Source organism: Apteryx mantelli, chromosome Z (assembly GCF_036417845.1).
Source record: "Apteryx mantelli isolate bAptMan1 chromosome Z, bAptMan1.hap1, whole genome shotgun sequence".
Taxonomy (NCBI): Eukaryota; Metazoa; Chordata; class Aves; order Apterygiformes; family Apterygidae; genus Apteryx; species Apteryx mantelli.
In genome coordinates, this window is record NC_090020.1 from 13,173,122 (window position 1) to 13,196,709 (window position 23,588).

A 23,588-nucleotide genomic window follows, 5' to 3' on the forward strand; every position below is an offset into this window, starting at 1 on the left:
TGGGAAGCTCACTTCACATGGGCACTTGGTGGGGTTGTGCTGCTGTTACGGGTGACCAGTGGGGAACAGAGAAACCCAGGTGCTTGTGCATTTGGTGCTTGTATAAAGAGTGGGCCAGAGCAACGGGAGTGTGTTTCTTTGGTCTGTGATGGCTTGTGACTTTGGCGTTCTGTCTGACCAGGGACAGGTATGAATTAATGGAGTTACCCACTTCTGACCGGGGGAGCAGATCATATCATTTCTTGCATCCACCAAGCAGAGGAGACCACTGACTTTTATGTGTGCCACCTTCCCCTGCCCGATGCTCCTTCATCAGGAGAGTTTTTCAGAAGTACTACGTGAGATCTTTATCACCACTTTCATTTTAGGGGGGTAAATGGACACACAGGGGTTTACTCTGGACAATGTGTGGCACTTCTTCTCTGGAGGCTACAAGACTTCCTGATGCAATCCATGAGGTCTCTTTTGACATTTAAAGCTTTAAATGGCTTGGGGTCTGGCTGCCATGGAGACCTGATCTCAGCCATATGACGCACAGTGTTCGAGCTCCAACGGGGACTTGAATCAATGGCTCCCAGGCTCCAGGAAGGAGGCAGCGGGGCATTGTCAATGAAATATTTTCAACCGTAATGCCTCCTTGTTGGCCTACAGGCTGTGCTTTCTTTTCAGCTACCTGGAAGGACTGTAGTCCTTGTAGGTTTTGTCTGGATAGGGTGTCACTGCATTTCTATTTTTGTAGCAGCTTGAACTGGGGCTGAAGTTTCAGCAGGCTGCATTATTTATACATAGGGACACCAGCACAGAGCACAGGGAGGGAGCTGCGAATGTTATCAGCAGGTGCAGATGGGGATTTTCGAACTGTTAAGAGAGTTAGGGGCTCAGCTACCACTGAGGTTGCAGTAAGATGTAGGCACCAAACTTCATTCATTCATTTGGGAAGGAGTCTCAGCTGCAATCCATAAATCATATGTGAATCAAATTCTTCCTTGACTGCAGCAACTGTAGAGGCTGAAGGCACTTCATTTTGTGCTGAATAATGAGGAGTGAAATATTGCTGATGGTGTGACCCAGCACCCAGAATGCAAAATGTGTGGGACATAGGTTACTGGAGAAATAGCCAACACACGTCCAGTGCTGCACAGCTCTAAGAGAGCACTGCTGTCTAGCTGAATTCTCCAGATTTTAGAACCAGCTCTCAAGTCAAAAAATTTAGAATTTTTCTGGAGACAAGCTCTTACCTTTCCGGCTTTGTCTCTGCGTTCAGAGACAAAGGGTGATTCTGACAGGTGAATCATGTTATGCTTCTCAGTGTCTCACAGCAGTTTCCAAAGCTGTTTTAGCCACATCAGCTTTTTCTGGTGAGACAGATGAGATGGAAGTCATGATTTTTTTTCGCACTCGTGTGCTCAGATGACATAGCTATCCAGACTCTTGCAGTCCACTCTTATCTTAGTGGTACTCATGAGAGGCGTGTGAGTAACATTTGGGAAAGCTGTCTGATGTAGTCATTTGCAATGGTAGTCACAACAGAGATCTTAAAACAAAGGACCCTGTGTGTTTTACCAAGAGAAGTCACAGTAACAGGTTTCAGTGTAAATGATAGTTGTATTGCCTTCCATCAGAGATGACTTGAAAATAAAGTACTTTGATGGTAATACTGCAGATGTCTGCAGGAAACCCAGCACAGCCTTGAACACTGTAGTTAGATAGCTGTGCAAAAAAGTACATGAAGGGAAGAGCTAATGTGCACTACTTCTATTTAAGATAGAGGGAGGAAATAGAAATTGTGATAGCATGCTATTTCAAGTAATAATAGAAAGTACTTGATGTTTACATGGTGAATGGATCAATACTAATTCCGTAGTCAGGGCACATACAGTAGTTTGGATTATACAAGTGATAGATGTACTCGGTATAGCTGAAATTTCCACCCTGCAACATTTATTTCTCACTGCATGTTAGATGGAATTTTCCACCCAACTATCTGAAAGGATTTGCATAAGAATGGTGATAGAGCAGTATTCTTTAATGATGTGCTTTTCTTTGTTAAACTTCAAAAATGTCTACGATGCATGATGAGGTTCGGATGAATTGCCAAGCTAATGCTTTTATATTTTCTTTAAAGAGCTTATCTTCACTGTGTTGTGGGAGTTGCTTTATATTGTTGTCATAAAGGCAGTGGCAGTAAAGCTGACTTTGTAGCAACCCTGATAGGTGCCCCCTCCTCCTCCACCTCAGGTCTTCAGTACTGCTGGAGGAGACAGACTGCAACACTCCTCACCTGGCACCTGTTTGTCCTACTATTAGCTCATTTGTACTTCTCTTATGGTGCTATGCATGGAATTACTCCTGCCTGTGCTATCCCATTTTACTTTTAAAACAATGACCCTCTTGGCATTTAACCTAGATCAGCACAGGTTGCTGTACTATTTGTTGAAAGTCAAAAACAGGCTCTTCCGAGAATGACTTCTTAATCAAGAAATTCAGGATTAAGCCAAATGTGGAAACTTTCTGTCAGTGGAGGTTGCTATAAAATGACAGAACAAACTCTTGTCTTTTTTTTTCTCTCCACTCCCTTCCAATAAGAGTCTAATTTTTTAAAACACAAGGGAAAAGCTGCTTGAAATGTGGTGAATTTTAGGAACGTAACCTGATGGGAAGCAATATTTGCTGCCTGGGACATTGACCCAATGAGTCACCTTCTAACCGGCACTCTAGTGAAGCTATTCAGAAAGCTCCAACAGCAGGAAAAATAAGCAAGAAAAGTGACTGCAATGTTTTTCATCAAATTCAATTGCATGTATGGGGCAATGATTACACTTTTACCATAGATATTAGACAGAGTGGGGCTGATTCTTCTGTGAATCAAGACTTCTATAGCACAGTATGAGCATAACTGAGGAATGATTTGCCTCCAGATTTTGCTGGTTGTGCTTTATTTGTATTTTTAGCTCTACTGATTATAGGCAGTACTTGTAAAAAAAATATATATATATATCAGATGTAATTTTTCCCCTAATAGTCTGGGGCTTTGCTCTGATATCTGGCCTCACTGATATGTGCCAAATTCGCTTGATTTTATTTTACCTGTATTCTAGAGAGATAATAGTAGATGTGTATCCCATATGTGAACATTTTACCAGTATATAAGAACCAAGTGCATCCCATATGTTTGGACAGGTAATCAGTCACATCCACAGTACAGTTATTCACCTTCTTGTACTCTCCTCACTTCCTTCAGCCTTTCTTCCTAAGCCCCCAAACTCTAGGAAAACTCTTTGTAGCAAGAGGAGAGCATAGGTATCTGAGCTGAAAGAAAGGAGAATATTTGTCAAATGTCTTTCAAAACCAACTTTTGTTGAAATCTCTACAAAAATAAGAAAAATGAAAATCAACATCTGTCCAGTGACATGCTCAAGGGTAGCTGGAGACAACCATGCGTTACTACAGGACAGAATTGCACGTGCACACGTACGCATAGATGTGTGTGTGCATCTACAGTTACACATTGTGTGTATCTAGATCTATATTTATATGTGTATTTATAGCATAGGATCATAGGATAACTTATAGTGGGATCGTCTGTAGACGAACAGCCTGCTCCAGCAGGGTCAGCCATGGGGTTAGACCAGGTTGCTCAGGGCTTTGTCCAGTTGCATCTTGAAAACCTCCAAGGGAGGAGATGGCACAACCTCTCTGGGCAGCCTGCTCCCAATGCTTGGCTGTCCTCAGGGGAAAAAAGCATTTCCTTACCTCCAGCCTGAACCTCTCCTATTTCAGCTTCTGCCCACAGTCTCTCGCCCTTCCGCCAGGCACTGCTGTGGGGAGCCATCCCCGTCCCCTTGCTGCCCTCCCCTTCAGTGCTGGGGCTGCTGTGAAGTGCCCCGAAGCTGTCACTGCTCCAGGTGACCCAGCCTGGCCCTGCAGCCTCTCCTTGCAGGGCATGGGCTCCAGCCCCGACAGCTTGGGAGCACCTCTGGACCAGCTCCGGGTTGTGGACATCTCTCCTGCACTGAGGGCCAAAACAGGGTGTAGTTCTCCGTGCCCAAACAGAGAGCTATAACCCCTCCAGCTGTACTGCTGTGAGCGAGCCTCTGCTGTCCTGGCACAGGGTGGGTGCTTGTCCATGCTGGGCGTTGCAGGGGCCCGTTAGCTTCTTCCTCCTGCCAGTCATATACATATGCATGCATATTTGCCTAAATTGTGTTTTTTAAAAAATGTATTTGTGCTGGTATTTAAGCCACTGGGACATATCATACTTAAATTCAAACTTGTGTTGGCAGTGTTTTGCTGGATTTGTGAGGAGTGACAGATCTCCAGACCTCTGAATTGGTACTACCCTGGCTTATATATAGCCCTTACCACAATACGACCCTTGTCTGGGCTCTGGGAACGTTACGTGATGATGGCACATATGTTTAGACTTAGCATCCATTATATTAACTGGAGAATGGAGGATGTCCTAGCTGTGGAGCTTCTTGCTAATGAGACTGGAACTAGGTTATACAGAAAGATGATCTGATGGGGCTGCTAGCCAGTTTGAAAGAGGGGTTACTAGTGCAGTCACTATACTGATGCTAGAGCTGAATGTGTGTGGAAAAAATCATGAAAGCCAATTTTAAAAGACCATTATTTTTGTGTGCATATGTGCTTTTCTACTTTTTTTTTTTTTTAATTTTACCTAAATCATGCTGAGCTGGTTCCTGCAAAGCTCTTCCATTCACATGACAAACAGAAATGCCCTTGTGTTTTGGGTCATTCATCTGAATGAACTGCTTGCATGCATCCACTGCATGCATGTCCTCTCCCCAGTGTTACTCCACAGCATTGGCTGAGGTATGGAGATACTGAAATAGCTATATTTTGGAGTAGTGCTTCCCAGGGGTCTGTGTCTCGTCATACGTCACAAATAACCACTGACTGGAATTGCTAGTTCTTCCTGTTAAAATGGCAGTATGCTTAAAAAAAATCTACCTAACTTCAAATAGCATCTAACACGAGGGTGTAAGATGAAACTGCATGTGCGTTTCTTGCTATATTTTACAGTCTACTGCTAGCTGCTATTCTGCTACAGTCCTGTCTGACACCTCAGCATGCCAGCTGTACTCATTTTACACAACAACTGAATCCCCAATTAGTGCAATTGATGTTATTTTGCCATTTACACCTGTTCTCTGGCTAGGAACTTGCAGGCCTCCCCCCTGCCCCCAATATGTGACTGGTGACTCTGGGCCAGAATAGTCTGCAGCGGTTGGAGACCCCCAGCCGCTGGCGCTTGTCTCCTGCCAGCGTCCTGCTCTTAACTGCAGGTGAGTAAATACCTGTTCTCCAGTGCGTGAGAGGACAGTCAGGCCAGGCTGATAGGCAGCTACTCCGGATTTAATAGGTGCAACAGGGAGCAGAGTTTTAGCTGTGCAAGTGGCATTGGGCATGACATCCTCAACTCAACGTTTCTTTGCTTTCTGGGTTTTATGTCCACTCTACATGTTATTTTAACTTGGATTTTGTGTTTAATTAACTTGTGTGGTGGGACTGAGAAATAACTGCTGCCTTTGTACTGGCAGAAGATGTGGTATTTGTAAAGCTATTACAGTGAAGATAAAGCTTTATAACAGTGCAGGAAATAAAGCCCACAAAATTATTTGAGAAGCCACACTATCCAGGATAAATGTTACAGGAAGCATTAACCTTCCATAAAAATTCCTTTGCCAGTGAGGAATTTAATACACAGGCTTTGTGAGAGAAGACATTATACCTCAATCATGTTCTGAAATGCTTTATTTAAGAATTAGACATGAGGAAAACCTTGGTTGTCTGCGGTTTGGGGTATTTGCATTTAGATATTTTAAACTTTTTATCTCATTGATGCTTAGTAATTCATAGATATGTAAATAAAATTTTATGTAAAAGTGATATGTCTTGTATTTTTTACATATATATGATTTTTTCACTCTCTCTCTTTCTCTCCATTTCTTTGTATACAGCAATCTCCTGTGTATTTTTTTCTCTAATAGGCACCTGGAAGAGGATATGATCACAGCTGAATTGTACAAGCCTGCTTGTAACTACTTTAAAAGACACTGAGGTTTTTATCATGGCAATTTGGAACCACGGTTCTTTCAAAGCCGAGGAAAAAAAACACCTCGAATTTTCCTCCTTGTGAGAGGCTTTAGCTGGGGAGACCCAGCTCGTTTGCTGAACAGGCATGGCTCGGTTGGGGAGGCTGCTGCCGTCCGTTTCTCACCCCATGACGCTGGTCTCCAGCACTGTGCTCAGCTGGGGCTTGGCACTGACACCACCAAGGCTTGAACCTCCTCTCCAGGACCGGGACTACCTGAAACTGGAGCACCAGGTGCTCTGCAACCTGGGTGCCAAGGCAAAAAACACTGGTCTCCAACCTGCCTCGCTGAACAGTCAACAAATGGTACAGTTACTTCCCCAGCTGCAGTTTGGTCTGGGTTTGAACCAATATTTAAGGCGTGAGGTTTTCCTGTCTAATCTCTAACTGCCAGAACTCTACAGTTTTAGACTCCAGTTACTTGTGCCTGGTCAAAATAAACTTGGCATGGTTTTTTTCCCCTTCTTTTTGGATGAATGGACCTTAATATCCAACTCCATGGCCTCTCTTGCTCTATTTGGCTTGGCTTAAACCTACATTGACGTCTCATGAAGCCTTCATAAGAAACAAAAGTGTTTTGGTTTATTAAGGCCATTAAAGAGAGAACTTTGCAAATTTTACTTTTCTTTCTCAAGTTCCACTCTTATAAACTCCAGAGTGCTGAGGAGTTATTTAGTATAACTTCATGCATAGGACTGGTCAGACTGTATTCTCACGATTCTTGGCTCAAATTTGATTCAGAAATGGCTGCTAGAGAGTGTACCTGTTGAAAAGGCCTTCCTGTGATGACTCCAAGTGATAAAGAATCCCTCATGTTTCTCATGAGTCTGGTCTACTTTTCCCATAAAATGTTTGTATTGTGCATCAGTTCTACCCTTGCCCTTTTGTCCAGAAATAAAATGCAACCCTCCATGATTCTCAACCCACATTTTGGCAAACATTGTTTATTCAGACAAACTTCTGGACATTTCTGCAACTTTTGATAGGAAGACAACCCTTTGGTCAGTTAATATTAAGAGCTGTCTGCCCTTGATATGTATTTAGAACGAACTGCAGATAAATGCTTACAAATAATGATATGTCCTAAGTATTTCATGAAGCATTCCAAAAATAGTTGTCTAGAAGTGAAAATAATCCTGGGGTTGTATATTAATAGAATGATGCTTCAGGTCTTCTCCTTACTTCTGGTGCATTACAGAAAAAAAATGAGGCCTAAAGTACTTTCAGAAGAGACTAGTGATGTGAGGGCATCTTAGTCTAAAAATATTCAAAGTCCTTTAAAGATCCCTTAAAGACCTGCTTTTTGAAAGAATGCTGAATACCTGAAAATCAAATGGTTTTGTGATGGTTTAAATTTGGCATGAGCAGACATTAGTCTTTTTTGAATGCCGTGGACAGTGTCTTTACTACTGTGCTACCTCACAAGCAAGGCACCCTAACATGGCCCATCTAGCTGGCTCTTTCCCATTCACTTTAATGTTTGCAGTAGTTGAAGTATTAACATGAATGACTCAATGCATATTGGCCTTTCAAAATGTCCCCCCACCATGAGATTTCTGTGGAAATAATAATTGCCATTTCATGTATTTAGCATTTGCTATGAACTACTTGTCTTAAGTGAATGCCTGGAGGCTCTGATTGAAATTTCACTCTATTGTGCAAGGTGCTGTACAGATGGAGCATATTAGATGTCCTTTGTACCCAAGAGCTTACATTCAGTAGAGACAAGACAGATGAAGGACAGGATGAAGGAATAAATACCAGAGAGGTTTGCTGTACTCAGTTTTTTTCAGGACACCGTTTATCACTCTGTTATCTTCCAGAAGTACATTAAGTGATGCGATTAGTACTCATTGTGTGCAGTTATCTATCTTTCTTTTCAAAGAGAAAAATTCACAAGCTTCTTGAGGTAGGTTTTAAACACATTTCCTTATTGATTCCTGTGCTGTTTGTGTGTGCCAGCAGCGGCAAGGTCAGAGAAAGGCACTTGGCACCAGGAGGTTGCAGGCTGAGGCAGTCCTTGACCCATCTTTACATTTCTTTTGCAGGCATGTTTGCCTTGCAGGGAGGAAAAGCCCTCCCAGATATAGACAGTTCACCTGAGAAATGACATGCTGGAGGGTCAGGCAATCTGCTAGGGGCCCTGGACACTGAGGACACGGGTACAGAGCTTATATTTGACTCCACTTTGTAAGAAGCCATACCAGTGAAAATGTGTGGAGAGGTGTGCTGAGTTTGTGGGAGCCTATGAAGCAGAGGAGCACAGCTGCACGACATGCTGTGTTTATCATGCTGGGATGATTTTGCGCCAGGTATGCTGGGTCGCCGAGGAAAGGGTGTCCCACGGAGGTCAGACCACTGTCCATTAGCCTGGTGGCCCTCCTGGAGTCCCATCAGTTGAGCACTACGACTGGGCTGTGTTTTACTTACACTAAGCTGGTGCAATGTGTTGTGAAGTTACCCTTGTTTCCATTAGTCTGTAAACACTATCCTTTTCTTTCCGCTTTCTTCATACAGGCAGACAGTCCCCTCCTGTTCAGACATAGGGCCAGGACTTCCTTCTGCCTTTGGACCAGGGCTGACATCTGGAGAGACCCACATCATTTAAGCACATTCTCTTCCAGTGCTCTACCTTTGCATGCATTTTTGATTTACTGTTTACCTTTTCAGGCGTGTAACATGTAGGCATCACAAAGCCTTTTAGACACACTTACTTTTTACTTTGGGTAGTCCAAGAGGTCATATACAAACTGAGATCGAGTAGTGAAACATCTGCATCTGCTTAACCTTGTTTTACGTTTGGCATTGCTCTGAGTGTTCTTTGGGCTTTGATCAGACCTTTTTAATAAGTCCAGGATCTTTCCTCTTCCTCAATATCCTTACACATGCCTGCTTCTACAGTCTAGTCTCCTCAGGTTCCTGAAGTCAGTTTTTTTTTCTGTCTTTTCACTCTTAATTTAAAATGGCCAGTGAGAAACCCCCCCCCCCTTTTTTTTTGTGGTTGTAGGTCCTCTTTGTCAAGGAGATTCTTGGTTAGTCTAATCAGACAATCCATACACCCTCACGAGGTGATCTATTTGTTAGACTTGAAAAACTGGTTCATCTCAACAATAGCCATTTCTTTGCATAATGGAATGGGTAATTATTGCTTTAAAGAGAGGGCAAATAACCCCATGTTCATAATAGAGTTTGTAGTCTGCAAAATCCCCACTTAGTATGTACATTCCCAGGTCATAGCACTGGTCTTTTGAGTTTCCAGGCATTGCCTTATTGACAACTGTTTCCCAGCATCTCTGCCTCTTGAGGCTCAGACTTGCCTGTCTTCTGGGCATCGAAAAACAGCACAAGCTTCAGACTCCTGAGAGGTTTCTAAATTGAGCATTAGATATTTCTGTCAAAGACTAGAGACAAACTTAAATCTATCACTAGTAGACTGAAGCCTCTTAGGAATGAAATTTACAATACCATGATATCTTTATATGCATATATCCCTTACTATAGTGTCCTATCTAGAAGCTGCTCTCCTTCATTTTATTTGGTAGGGCTTTCGGGTGAATTATTTTCTTTCTCAGTAATTTCCCCGTTTAGGAACCCTCCTGAGGCATCTTTACTGTATTAACTTCAGCTTTGCTGCATCTTTATCTTTAAATAGCTCTTTTAAATTTGCTTAGGCAAATCTGGGGTTTCGTCTGTCTTCAATGGTATTAAAATAGTATCTGAAGAGGGTGTCACCTGGGTAGAAGACACACCACTAGATGATACTATAAATGAGAGACAGATGGATTGCTGCTCAGAGACAACAAGATTATGGGTAGAAACCTGTTTACCTTTTGCGATACAGCCGCCAAGCTGAGCAAGTCATCAGAACAGAACTGAGCTGAATAATGCATATCTCTACCAGTCTTTATTTCTCTCAGCTGAAGAGCGTTCCTTACACCAGAATTCCTGGAATTCCCTCTTCAGCACTTTTGCAGAGTCATCTAGCCAGACTCAAAGTTGGAAAGCACCTTTGGCTTGGGTTTTACTCAAAGCTTTTGCAAGTGCAGACATGTTGGTGGCTAGCTAAGAGAAGGCTCCATTCTTTTTTTCAAAGGCTGACCTTTTCTTAAATCACCTGGACATATCTAGGTATTTATGCGGTCTGGACGGACTCACCCTGGGCTGTCAGAATGGTTCCTTCCAGCAGTCTCTGTGTGTCACAGATAGGAACGACAAGGACTTGCAGACCGTAAAGAGGAAGTAAACACACATGAAATTTGATGTCGGGAGCTGACACAGCCACTCAATTGCATCGGGCCACCACAGCTGAAAAACAGCAAGAGCAACACCTGACAGGGCTACTTTAGTGGAGTCTGAACAGCTGTTATAATTTCATTTTCCTTTTTCTAGAGTTGGTTTAAGCTCTACAATATTCTGTATGAATTTCATGCACAATTATAATTTTTTTCAGGTGAAACTATTTTTAAATGGAAGATTCACTGGTCAGATAAGCTGTTTTGGGAGCTGCATTTTGCCAGTCTTGTACAGAGTAGTAATCTCTGTGGTCTGGATGTGCTTTTGTCATTTGAGCAGAAAAGGAAGAGTAAGCAAGTTATGTATCAGTCTGACAGTTTTTTGAGCTCACCCTTTGTATAGACCTAGCTTGCTGGTCTTGATGGGGCTAATCTTGGCTTAGACAATACTCAGTTTGTGTTCAGGTGATAACACGTCAGTCGTCTATCTGGGAATTTTGCTTACCGATCAGAATAGTCTTCTGATAGGTAAGCAGACTTCCCAGATACGTGTTTGACTATGAAGTGAGGGTTTAAGGCATCCTGTACCTTCCCTGTGTGCATCTGTCTTTCTTGGCAGGAGCTGCCTTTGCAATGGTCTCCAGCAGGCAGTGTTATCCGGTCACGCAGAGGACCTCTTGGAGAAGGAGCACTGTGATATGCAAACCTCTCCCAGTTTATAGTCTGCTCTTACATTAACTGAGGGAGAAACACATGGGAAGTCTGTGACTTAATGACAAAACAGAACAGTGTTTTATACCTGTTTAAAGATGGGAGATCAGTGCTGGACCTCAGTTACAGGTGGCTCAAGTAGGTGGATCCTAGACTGCAGAGGAGAGAAAATGCACAAGGTTCGACCTTTACTGAAATAACCCATTTCAACATACAAAGTGTTAATGAGAGAAAGTCAACTGACTGCATAGGATTTTGTGATGTCTTCCCTCTGACTCCATATGTGTGACTCCACAGTGTATGGCATCCAGGGACATAATTCAGAATTAAATGTTGGGAGATCTGTGAGGAAATACATCTCGGATCACGAAGTGTTGGTGTCAGAGAAGAGACAGCCTGCAGCCATTGCTCTTGATATGCTCTCTAAGCAATACTCACATTTTGCTTGGGGTGGAGAAGTTCTCCTGGGGACTTGGGCCCTGACACTACAGGGAACATCCTGAGGGCTTCTTAGCTGTGGACACGCTGAGCTCAGGGCCAGAGCTGTGACTCAGAGTTAATGTAATTGGGAACACCGAGTGAGTGCTGCTAGTATTCTTTGTGAGCAGAGGAACAGCTCTGAGAGTGGCTATGCTTATTTAAATTTTCTCTTCAGGAGAAATAATGTTCATCATGTCAAACACCTGTACCACTGCACTGTGTTCTCCTAGTCATTAGTAGAGCAAGCACTGCTTAGTACGGCCGTACATCAACACATCTTGGAGCTGAATCCTCTCCTCCTTCAAAGGCCCCTCCCCAACAAACGAGATCCCCAAATGTTGTGTCAGGTTAAGATGAGGTGCCAACACACCACTCATATCTCAGAAGAGCTATAGAGCCAAAGCATGTGTTCCCTTCTCCACAGGTGCGGATTCTGAGGTCACTACTCTTGTAGGAATCCGTGGCAACACCACTGGCTTTCAGTAGCGTGGTTGTGGTGAAATGGAGGAGAGAACCTAACCCTGAGATGTGACAGCTGGAAACATTTGGAGAGAACAACAGTTTCTAAAAACTCACAGAAGAAATTTTCCTCCTGATGTAGCATCAAAGCAGATTGATTCCAGTGCTGCTCAAGGCAAGAAAGAAAGGAGAAATTGGGAATCATGAGATGGTCTAATAATTCTTTTGGTGAAGTATTCTCCAAAGTATTATCTAACGAGCACATTTTACTTCTGGTGCAGTAAAGTGTGCCTTAACCGGTGGTGGGATTGACAAGCAGAAGCTTGTCTGGGCCTCTCATGTCTGCTTCTTTTTTCTCTGAGGGCAGTGTGGCACTGCTAGAGGTCATCCTAGTTGTGCTCCCTGGCCTCTTGCTTTGGTGATCTCTGGTCAGGCTAATTCCCTTCAGAAGCAGCAATGCAATGTGGAGCAGCTTAGGGCTGAGAGGAAGAAGACATCCCCCAGGTGCTATACACCTCTTCTTCCAGGATCCACTGATTTCACCCTTCATGAGAGAGAAGATCATGATTATTCTGCACGAGGAAGATGTTCTGCCATGCAGAAATGTGTTTGCTCCTCACTGCAGTCCCAGGGGTAACACTGGGCCAGTGACATGATAAGTCTCAGCCTGGAGAGAAAGCCTGGGTGCAGTCTACCCTTCCCCTGCACTTTGGGGCAGCATCGATCTGAATTTCAAACCGAGGCTGTAACTCCACCGTGAGGGCACGGCTGCATCTGTGCACCCACTGCGTGGTGTGGGATCATCCAGGGGTGGGCTTTGTTGGAGAGCACATCTCCAGCTCACATCAGTGGGGTCTTTCTCTCAAAGTGAACATTAGGCAGCTATCAAAGTGCCGTTTGTGAGCAAGATTCATGAACTAATTAGTCACTAGGTCCATTAATCAGAAAGACTAGAAATAATTCAGCAGAATTCATGCTGTCAGCAAGGATGAGAAGAGCCCTCTCTATGACAGCTTACCTTGCATTTTGATCATTAGGCGATTCGGAGTTTAGCCCATCCATCTTGTTTATCTGCCCTCAGGGGAAAATAATCCCCACATCCTAGCCATCTCAACAAGTTTGAAATTCAAACATATTTTCAGTTCCGTCAGTAAAATATCAAATGGGCACATTTGGATGAGTATTGACACACAACAGCGCGGGTGCTTTTTTTTTTTCAAATGTATTGTAAACAAATCCTTCCTTTCTCTGCAAGCTGGACTGAGTGTAGTATCTTGACACCATCTTAGAGAAAGGGAAGGGTGGGGTGAATGCATAGGTCACTAAAAAAATAGTTAAACTGAAACATGCTAATCATTCCTAGTAGCCTTCCCAAGGCAAGCCAAAGGCATTCCCTGGAGTAACTCCACCTTCTTGTGTCTTGGGTGAGATATATTTACATGTGCTTGGGTAAGAGATACAGCTTAAAATAATCAAGCCAGTGTTTATTTTGGCTTTCTTTGCATCTTTTCCCCACATCAGAAATCCATCCAGAGCCTGTGCAGTAAAATATTTCTTTAACAGATGCATACCACACTGTTGGTATGAAGTAGATTGGTCACTCTAGAAAGCGTACACTAACAAGGCAGTAACAGATGGTCTCAAATCTTGGTATAGAGTTGTTGTGGCTGTGTTTTTTCATTAAGCATTAATTGAGAGAGGTAGAAATTATGCTTTTCAGTGCACCAAAGCCCAGAGATAGGTTTCACTGTCTAACTCAGATTCAAAGTGCAGAGCCGTGAAGAGAGGAGTCTGGCTGGAAACCTGGGATGCCGTGTATTTATCCTCTTAGCTGTAACGACTGTCTGTCATCTCCACTTTAGGAGTCACTGGTTGGGGTGCAAAGTAATTTCTACAGCAAGAAAGGAAGGCTCACTAGTCTTCTGTGGGATGGAAGCAATTTGGGAGGTAAAATGAATTGTCTTTTGAAAGAAAGTCTGCTTGAGAGGAACACAGTAGGATGGATGGTCTATGTGAGGTCATACGAACATGCAGTTGAAACTGAGGAAAGCTGATGTAATGGGGATGTGGACCAGGCCAGGAGTATGTTCAGTTATGCTGTACTTTTTTGTGTTTGCCTTTTGAAGCATTGTTTCCTGAATATATTGGTACCAAGTTCCCTATTGTTCTGTGAAATGTTTATGTGCAAATATTCTTTCTGATACCTTTTTTTGCCCATAAGATATGTTCTATTTCCCATATTATTTACAAAAGAGTTGTTCTTTTTCCCTCTGGATTTATCAAGGATTTATCAGAGAAGCTACTACACTAAAATCCTAAAGAAACTGTGATTGGTGAAGAAGGAGGCCCTATCATTAACCTGGTAGTCTCAACTACCAGTTGATTGGTGGGATTATAGTCTTTCTTAACATCATTTTTGTTCCTGGCACTTTTATTTAATTCCTGACATGTTTTTCATGTAAGAAAAACAATCAGTAAGATTGGTATAGTTTCCTCATCCATTCTCCTATTCAAACTTTGGTGTGTCAGATGTTATTCCATATGCTAAGCCTACATACAGAATTTAGCCTTGTGCTTTGTTATGTGAAATGCAGCTTAGAGGTGGCATCTATTTGTTGCATATACATGTCCAGTGAAGTATGGAGCTTCATTACTGTGGTGCTTCTCTAACTTTATTGAAGACCTTGGTAGTGTTTTGGGGCTCCTCTGCCCTGAAAAGGTGTATGGCTTTAGCTAAGACAGGATCTCCTTTACTTGTAACCCTGTTGGATTTTTAGCATAAAATGAGCTGATTAACATAAAATAATCTGATCTGATCATTCAGTGTACATAAATAGTCAGTGTGATATACTTAATAAGGTCCAGATCACCTGTTAAAGTATCCACAGCAAAGCTTAGAAAACTACACTCGGTATCCTGGACACGTTCCTATTCCTGCTGTTACATACTGCCTTCATCAACTACTCATGTCGTATCACTTTTGGGGAACTTATTGTAGCATCGTTACATTTTACATGTATCTTAAAGCCATGATAGCTTCACCCAGGTTCATTCGGGGATGGCGGAAGAAGAACAAATCAAAAACTTCTGACAAACATCAAAATGTCGTGATGTTGTCAGAATTAAATGTATCGGTGCTTCAAAAGGGAGGAAAAAAATCTATGTTTTGACTTTTTAGTTTCATATTATATATTATAATGTAAAATAAAGAAAACTAGGTCAAAATTAATTTCAGAGTAGCACAAGCTAGTGGAGTTTTAACTGTAGGCTGTAAATTTTTTCCAGGTGAAAGGCTTCATATATTTGTAAGAAAAGACTGTTCTTTCTTTTTGTGATTCCTGTTATCAGTCTCATTATGCCTTTGCTCTATACTGTACATTTTGCATTTATTCCTTATAATGCACAGACAATGATAATTAGAAGTTTCCAAGCATTTTTCATTTTTAGGGTTGTTTCTTCCCCCCCTTTTTTAAAACCTCTCCAGAAAGTGTGGATTAGGTAAAACTTGGAAGGGTGTCATGTTTTGAAGCTTTAAGCAGTGCTGTTTGATTAGTTTAGAGCTGTCAGAGTGCAAACTGTCCAAACCAACATGGTAACTGAGCTTTCCTGATGATATTGTAAATATGCATCTGTTCCCAGAGGTGCGTAGCTCAGACCTCTTTGCTGATGAATAGAAAAACCCTGCTACTGCTTCTGTTACAGTAAATTAGCAAGAGAAAGGAAAATGGTTAGGTAAAAGGAGAAAGAGAAGATGATCTGTGAGATGAGGAGGATGAAAGATAGAAGAAGAAGGATGTATGGAAGGAGAAAATAGCCACAACTGGTTTGAATAAAAAACCTATGTCTTATGCCATGCCATATTTCACATAGAACTGTTTTTCACAGTGGAAAGATATTTAGCATCAATTATAGCAGATTTATTTTTTTTTTAATTCACTATGTGTTTAAGATAATTTATAGCATTGCCTTTATTCCAAGAGCAGTCAGTCCTTCCAGCTAGGTGCAATAGTCAGTTGTTACTGCACATTTTGACCAAGCATCTTTATTTATTCATTAATGCTTTCTCACAAGGTGCACAAAGGCATAAACCAATGGCTAATGCACATTCTCTTGGTTGCACTGCTGTGGTCTTTCATCTCTTCTTTTTAAAGTGAATGGTCTTGTACCTCTCTGTAGCATAAGTGTGCATTGAAGTCAGTGGAAGAAGACTGATACAGTCAGTTCCCAGGCCTGCCACAGGTGTTCTGGATGCCCTTGGGTGTCTCACAGCCTATGTGTGCCTCAGTCCTCATCTGTGCAAAAGGGGATGATAATATTTCCTTTGTCTACTTACCTTGCAAACTATTCCTTACATGTGTTGCCATTAAGAACTGTGACCTTCATGGAGCTGTAAGATGTTACTATAGTGTGAGTAACGTTAGAAGAAAAATTTTGGTGGAGTAACATGAGTTTCCCTTTGGAATAATGGCTAACCAATTCCCAAAGAAAAGAAAAGTGTGAATTTATCTGATTTTTAATCAAAGATATTTTATTTAGTTTAAAACATGAAGACTTTTTTAAAATATTATGGAAATTTATAAAGATGACCAAATAACCAGTATATTCAGTTAGCATGTACTGGTTGGTCCAGAATCTCATCTGACTTTCTAGGCTGAAAGTGATGACCTTCATCTTATTCATGGAAATTTTTAGAGCAGTCCCCATACTTTTCTTACTGCAAAGCATACCAAACATTATTTAAAGCTGTTAAGGAGATGAACAGTGTATCGGGACCATATTGCTCTCCTATCATCTGGCATAATGGTTTTCTTTTTGCCATTTAAGATTAAAACACATATGGAACTTGCTTTAATTTGTCACTTTCATTTTCTGAGTTGTTGAGTTCCAGCTTCAGCTGGGATGTCACATTAATTCTGTTTAAAACTTGGGGAGCAAGCAGGTTGATTTGAGTTAACTGTGTGCTGTATAATGATTCTGAGCTTAAGCAGTGTTATCTCCAGCAAATGTCTTTGCTACAATAGTCATCTGTGTGGAGCCCTGGAGCAATTCTTGGCTTTTTTACTTGTATCACTTCACTATCAAAGCTGAAATGATTAATATTCACAGAAAAAAATAGATTTTCCCACAGCAAATCTTCCTTTCTATTTCTATTTGGTGAGAACCAAGCCTTCTGCATACATTATATGGATCTGCTAGAACCAGTCTGAGGCAGGAGGATGTGTATCTGTGAAAGTCTACAAATACATCCCTGCCTATGCATGGTAATCAGAAAGGAATTGTAAACATGTTCAGATTCCTCACCTTTTATTTTCTGAGGCCAAAGTCCTGAGCTTCTTTTGGGCTTGATTCCACTGTTAGCTATGATGATATAAATCAAGATTGGTACACTGGACTGGCTTTCTATCATGTGACAGAGATGCAGGTGAAAGTGGAATTATCTCCCTTTGTCGCTGTGATGCCAATGCTGCTCCACTCAGTACTTTTTGACTAGGACCAGCTGCCACAGTGCATCACCGCTTGCTAGCGTCCAGGGAGTTGCCCATGCATGTGCTGTGACCTTATGCACATGCAGAACTGTTAAAATCTTGGATTGCTTATAAGGACCATGGTTTTCGAGAGCAGAGGCAGACAGAATTGCTTCCAACAGCTCCCTAGCCCTGAAACTGCTCAGCACTTCTAAAACAAGACCAGCCTAAAGTGACTTCCCAAATGTGAGTCTGGAAGTCTAAGATACCCATTATTAAAAACAAAATAAAAAGAAAAGGAAGAAACAGCACAGCCAGACCTTGGCTCAGGTGCATGAGCTGATTTCCAAAAGTGCTTTTTAAGAAGAGCTTAGGCTTGTTCTCGAGCCCGCTGAAATCAGTAGTAATCTTTGCACTCATCAGGAGGACTTTAGAGGACATTGCAAAAGTCAGAGCTTCACTGGAGAAAAATGTTTGGCTGAAGGTTCGTTTGAACCTTCTGTTGTGGAAAAGGTGGGTGGTCGTATGTTTAATCAGGGCAAGCTTTACCTTGCAAAAGCAAATAACCTCTTTGCTTTGGAGAGCCCTTCCATTTTCCGCTCATTTCAGCCTAAAGGTTATATATTTAAAAAAAAGTGTGTGTACATACATGCATCAATATATCTGTATATATATATATTTCTGATTGATTTTTTCTGATTTCAGTTAATCATTAACTTGCTGAATGGGTAGACTTTAATTCTAATATTTCCATAAAGCACCTTGAGAAGCCTTGTCATGATAGAGTGCAAAAGTTTCAGACGCTGTAATTCTAAATGGAAAAAGGCTATCACAAAGGATGTTTAAAGCTTATTGTACAGTGGGGCTCATACTGCCAGCCTGCTGTTTGCAGAAATGCTGCAACAGAGGGACAGGGATGCTTTGCACAAGCAGGACACTTGGAGGATCCAGCTCTGAGCCTGGCCCCAGCATAAAGCAGAAGTGAGACTTGCTGGCCGATGGGCCGAATACAGCCCCTGTCTGAAAAACAGGAAGAGGTAAGAAGTGGTCAGACCCAGCGTGCATGGACATCCAACCCGGGCTGCACAGACACAAGGCCAAGGCACAGCTGCCGGTGCAAGGCTGCCTGAGGAGATGTGAGCCCTGTTCCTGGCCGAGCTGGATATACTTCAACAGGGGTAAACGCATTAAGAGTAAAGGCAGAAGATGAGGATTTTGTGTGTGTGAACTTCCTCCTACCTTGACTATCCCTTTTTTGAACATTTCTTCATACCCTGCAAAGAAGGTCTCTGCAGGAGGCAGGAACCTACAGAGGGACTGGAGCATACATATTTTCTGGAGGAGCTTGAGGACTTTCTATGGGACCAGGTGCTGTCAGTCCTTGTCCCAGAGAAAAGCAGGTTGTGACTGCAAAATGGTATCTATTTGAATTGCCAGTTAGATTTGCGGGAAGCATTTCTTTCCCTTAGTGCCTCTTCAGGAGGTGAAACCCCTTTGTGTCCACGTTGCGACATCGGAAGAGGTCTCCTCTGATTCGGCTTCCCTTCAAACTGGTGTTTGTTTTTGGGTGAGGACAGTCTCCAAGGCCACAGTGTTTTTGATAAACTACTGTGCTGATATTAAGTCACCCTGTGTTTCAGAGCTCCCCACCCACATCTCTAACTTGGTGTGTGACACTGACTGGTTTAATTGAGACCAGTAAAAATAAAGAACCAGCATCCACTGATGCTAGTAATTTTTTGTAGCAGCAGTATAAAGAGAAGCTGCGTGATTTTGACCCTCTCTGTCAGTCAGCCAGCAAATAACCCAAGCAGAAAATACAGGCAGCGATAAATCGATGAAACTTGTGATCAATAAAAAGAGCATTCTGTGTGGGATGGAGCACATTTGCCAGGGATCTAGAAGGACAACGCCAAGGATGCCTTCCAAGTCATCACCATGTCCGGTGGAAAAGGCAAGCAGAGTGCTGGGGTATATCACTTCCAGGGATAAAATACAAGCAGAGAAGTGTTGCTTTGCACCTCATCAAGAATTTTATGCTGTGTTCAGATCACTCTTCAGTGTGCAGAAACAACATGTGTGCCTTGCAGAAGACACAAGTTGGGACAATCAAAATGATTCAGGAGCATTTCTTTCAAGAAGAGGCTAACGTGGCTGTGCAGAGAGCAATATCAGGCAACACTCAGTAGAGGTGAGTTAATGCAGGAAGGGAACAGAAATAAGTGAGCAGGGTGAACCAGCCTCACCATTAGGAGAGAACAGGGGGCTCAAACTCGCCACTCTCATTCCGAAAGGACCTGTATGCTGAACAGCAACCTGTGGCACGTCCCCTTGAAACCATTAAACCTGTACACAGAGTGGGAAGGCTGCAGTTTGGCTTCTGATGTTGTGAAGTGCCAAATCACTCTGCGCTGATAGTGGTGGGGCCATACATGTGAACCCGGAGCTGGCTGGCCCATTGTAAAGTGAGGTCATCAAACCACCCGACACTGTGCGGAATGAGCATTTACAGAAGGTTTGGAGAAGTGAGGATGGGACCTGGAGCTGTGGTGAAATTACTGCAGATAGATCTGTGGCCTTCTCCTGTTGCGTGTCTCTGGTACGCCTGTAAGAGAGTGAGGACATGAGAATATTAAGGAACTGATTCTCTTCTTCACTAAGGAACTTTCCTGTGGCTTTGGCAGTGTTATTGTTATTTGTTTGCTCCCTGAAGACATTTTTTACTTTGAAAGGGTGGAGGAGAAATGAGCTTTTATGTCGGAAACTGTTTGGGTCTATAACCTCTCTTTTGGTGTTTGTTCTGTGGCATAAAAGCATAGGAACTCTAATGGACTTTCCAAGGAAGTAATTACCTGGCATACATCCTTAAAGCTTTTATTGATATTTAAGCATGTAGCTAAAGAAAATACAGTGACAAAGAATTAATCTATTATATTTTTGCATCAATATGAAACAGCAGTTAATACCACTCTTAGAAAAACTTCATAACTATTATTTGCTAAACCCACAATGTTGGGGGGGCAAAAATTGGAGAGGAAAGTTGTCCTGATATAGCTAAGGCTGTTGTTTAACCATTCATCTCTTTTGATAATGGTACTTAATCAAGAACCTTTTATTTTCATTCATTATAACAATATTTTACACCCCCTCACTTTAACTTAACAATTCAATTTTTTAAGTCCAGGGAATAGCAACTGTGCTCCCAGTGTAATTCCTTCACAGAAATAAAATCTAGCAGGCTGGTACAATTATAAATAGCGTGTGATCTGTAGCAGTGCTTCCCTATTTTGTCGTTAGGGCTGGCTGCTGCTGTTCGTTCTTCCTTCTCATATTCCTTTTCCCCTAATTGAGGCCTCCATGCTCTCCCATCTCTCTGCTGCTGCCTCTTCCCGTAATACAAGTCATCCACCCTTAATGCATTTACTCTTCTTGAAGTACATCCAGGAATAGCTTCCAGATGCAGTCATAGATGTCCATTTCATTATTACTGGTGAAGGGAATTCACTTAAACATAGTTGCACCAAGAACAGCAGGAGTCTATGCCTGATCTACATTTGCTCATCTGGTTCTTCCCTATAATCTCTTTGGCCAGCAGCTTAGTTCAGAAAATCCAGCCTTTTTCGTGGCAATTTTTTGGAATTGAGTGGATATGTGCCCAGACAACCAAACCTCACAGTTGTTAGCAAGTTGTTAGCTTCTAAATGTGGAACAACCATCCCAATAAAAAGATCTCAAAGGAGATGCTAAACCTGTTCTTCTTATCATAGCTCTTGAGGTTTCCAAGAAGTGGACGTGTACTCCAAAAGGCTCTTTGGGGGGAATGGAAGTAGGGTAGGAGAGTCTTTGGGTCATAAGAGCAAGCATGGGTAGATGTTCAGTCCAAAAAGTATTTAGGCACATAACTATTTCTCTGTGGACCTAACTCTTATGCATTAGTTCTGTCAAAGTCTTTCCTCCTTGCCATCATTTTAGTCTAAGGATGAAGACACCTAACAGAGTAGGGCCCAAGGAGAGGAGGATGGACAGATCATCCGAGATTGCTCATACAGATCAAGAATCACAGCAAATGGAAGAAGGTCTGTCAGGTGAGTGGAAGACAGGGATATGGAAAACATCTCGAGTCATAGGGAGCTGAAGAGAAAGTGCTGAGAGAAATGAGTAGAGGGTGGAAAGTTGTGTCAGCTCTGGTGACAAGACTGGGAGGCCCCCTTTCTGAATGGTATTGAAATGTGGATCTAATCGCTAGACCACACTGAGGGAAAAAACAAATGCAAAAGGAAGCTGGGGCTGGAAAAAGACATGGGGAAAGGATCTGGGAAGGGTGCTGCAAAGAGCAGATGCTGGGACAGCCCAGCACATGAGGAGAGGGAGGGCCAGAGGTGCCAGGCAAAGAGGCTCCCTTGCTGCTGAGGGCTGCAGGTGTGCGGGGAGCAGGGCAGTGCAGGAGGAAGGGCTCAGTGAACAGTGAAAAGTGTCACCTGAACAGCTGATGTGGGATGTTTCCATCCCGCAGGTGGCACCAAGCCAGCCTGCAGCTTGAGTGCAAGCTGGGAGTGACAGCTACAATTGCATTTGGTTTCCAGTCGGTCACACTGCCTACAAAAAAGGGGAGATCTGTCAGATTCAGCACATGACTTGACTCCTTGAGCTTGATTTTAGCAGGAGGGAGAGTAAGATGAAGGAAATCTCAGGAAAGGGCTCTGTAAGTAGAAAGAACTCCTTCTCCATGGCTTGTGCAACTGGGCTCAGGCCCGAGAGAAGATGCCTGAATGCTTCAGGCATAATTGCATGTTGAATGCTTGTGGCAATCTTTTTATAGCTTTGGGAACCTGATGGTGTTATTGTATGATCGGCCAGTATCACAGCAATGGTGCTACCCGGCCTGAGTAGATGCCTGCTTCTCTTTTTGAGTTGTCTGGCCTCTCTTCCACATGCAGTTTCTGGAATGATGGTCTGGGAGTTTCCAAGGGATTTCATTCACCTGCATTCTTCAGAACGGATTGCAGTGCTCTTGCACTGGGCTGTGGTTTATGGTTTTACTTATTAGCCTAAAATCACGGAAAAATCTGGTGTGGGTGGAGGAGGACTTTAAACTAGAGCAATAGTCCTAATATCACCCATTTCCATTTTTCTTCTCACTTCTCTCACTTTTGATGTTCCATGCTCCCATGTTTGGCATTTCTTTGTCTGCAAAGGCATATATAGGTCCAAGCCTGTGAAGAACTAGTCTTTCACATGGTAAAAGCACTTTAGGAACTCTTGATTACTGATGCCCCAGAATTTACTTGAAGAGTCCTCATTTCACAGTTATGAGATGACTCATCTTTCCCTCTGCTAAATGGATGTTTTCTTTCCCTTCTGCACCACAAGTGTTTTTATGCTTTTCCAGGGCTTGTTTAGTTTAAATAGATAATTGTACCTCTAGATATTCAAATATCTCTAATTCTGTTTTTGAGCATGGTAAAATATGTGGTCTCAGTGGGATAGGATAGCCTGAAGTACCTCATGGCTGTGTTGTACAGTAACTTTGTAGTGGTTTTGAATTTGCTCCCTTTTAGTTTCACTCATTCTCCTCTTGTTCTTATATCGTGAGAAAAAGTGACTAGAAGTTTCTATTCTGTTTCCCCTATACCATTAATTATTATATACATATATATACAAACATATCCATATTCATGTATTCACCTTTACCATGTCTATAGTTGAGTCATTTCTGTGGCTGTCTTACATTCTTTTCAATTTCTTTTCATGAGCTCCCTGTTCACTGTGTTCATTGCCAATCCCTTTTTGGTTGGATGTCTTGAGAAGGGTGTCTGAAATGGGCAGCATGTTTGACATTAGGATATACAGTTCATTTCCCTCCTGGCCAGGTTAGACCTCTTGTTTGGATCTGGAGCATCTACAGACTCTGGCAGTGAATAAATATATCTGCTACAGCTCCCCTGAAGATATTTACAGATCAGCTCATGCTTTGGCATATACAGAAGGACCAAGAAGATCCACCAGACCCACTCCTAGGGACAGTTTGGCTTCTGGGGGTGCGTCATCTAAGCTGCCCACCCTGAGCCTGGGCAGCAGCATGGAGCAAACAGTGAGCTGTGAATAACGCTGTCCTTTGCTCTC

General features: G+C 42.5%; 1 protein-coding gene across 3 annotated transcripts in view; it reads left to right on the plus strand.

The window, feature by feature from the left end:
* Positions 1-6,579, plus strand: part of TMEM38B (transmembrane protein 38B) — a 44,500-nt gene extending 37,921 nt beyond the window's left edge. For 2 of the 3 annotated variants that reach the window (XR_010887012.1, XR_010887014.1), the window contains 2 exons: positions 5,183-5,309; positions 6,015-6,579. The gene's annotated coding sequence lies outside the window, so the exon portion shown is untranslated. Of the gene's footprint in view, positions 1-5,182; positions 5,310-5,984 lie in introns of all 3 variants that reach the window. The other variant, XR_010887013.1, reaches the window with a different exon arrangement.
* The last annotated feature ends 17,009 nt before the right edge of the window (positions 6,580-23,588 follow it).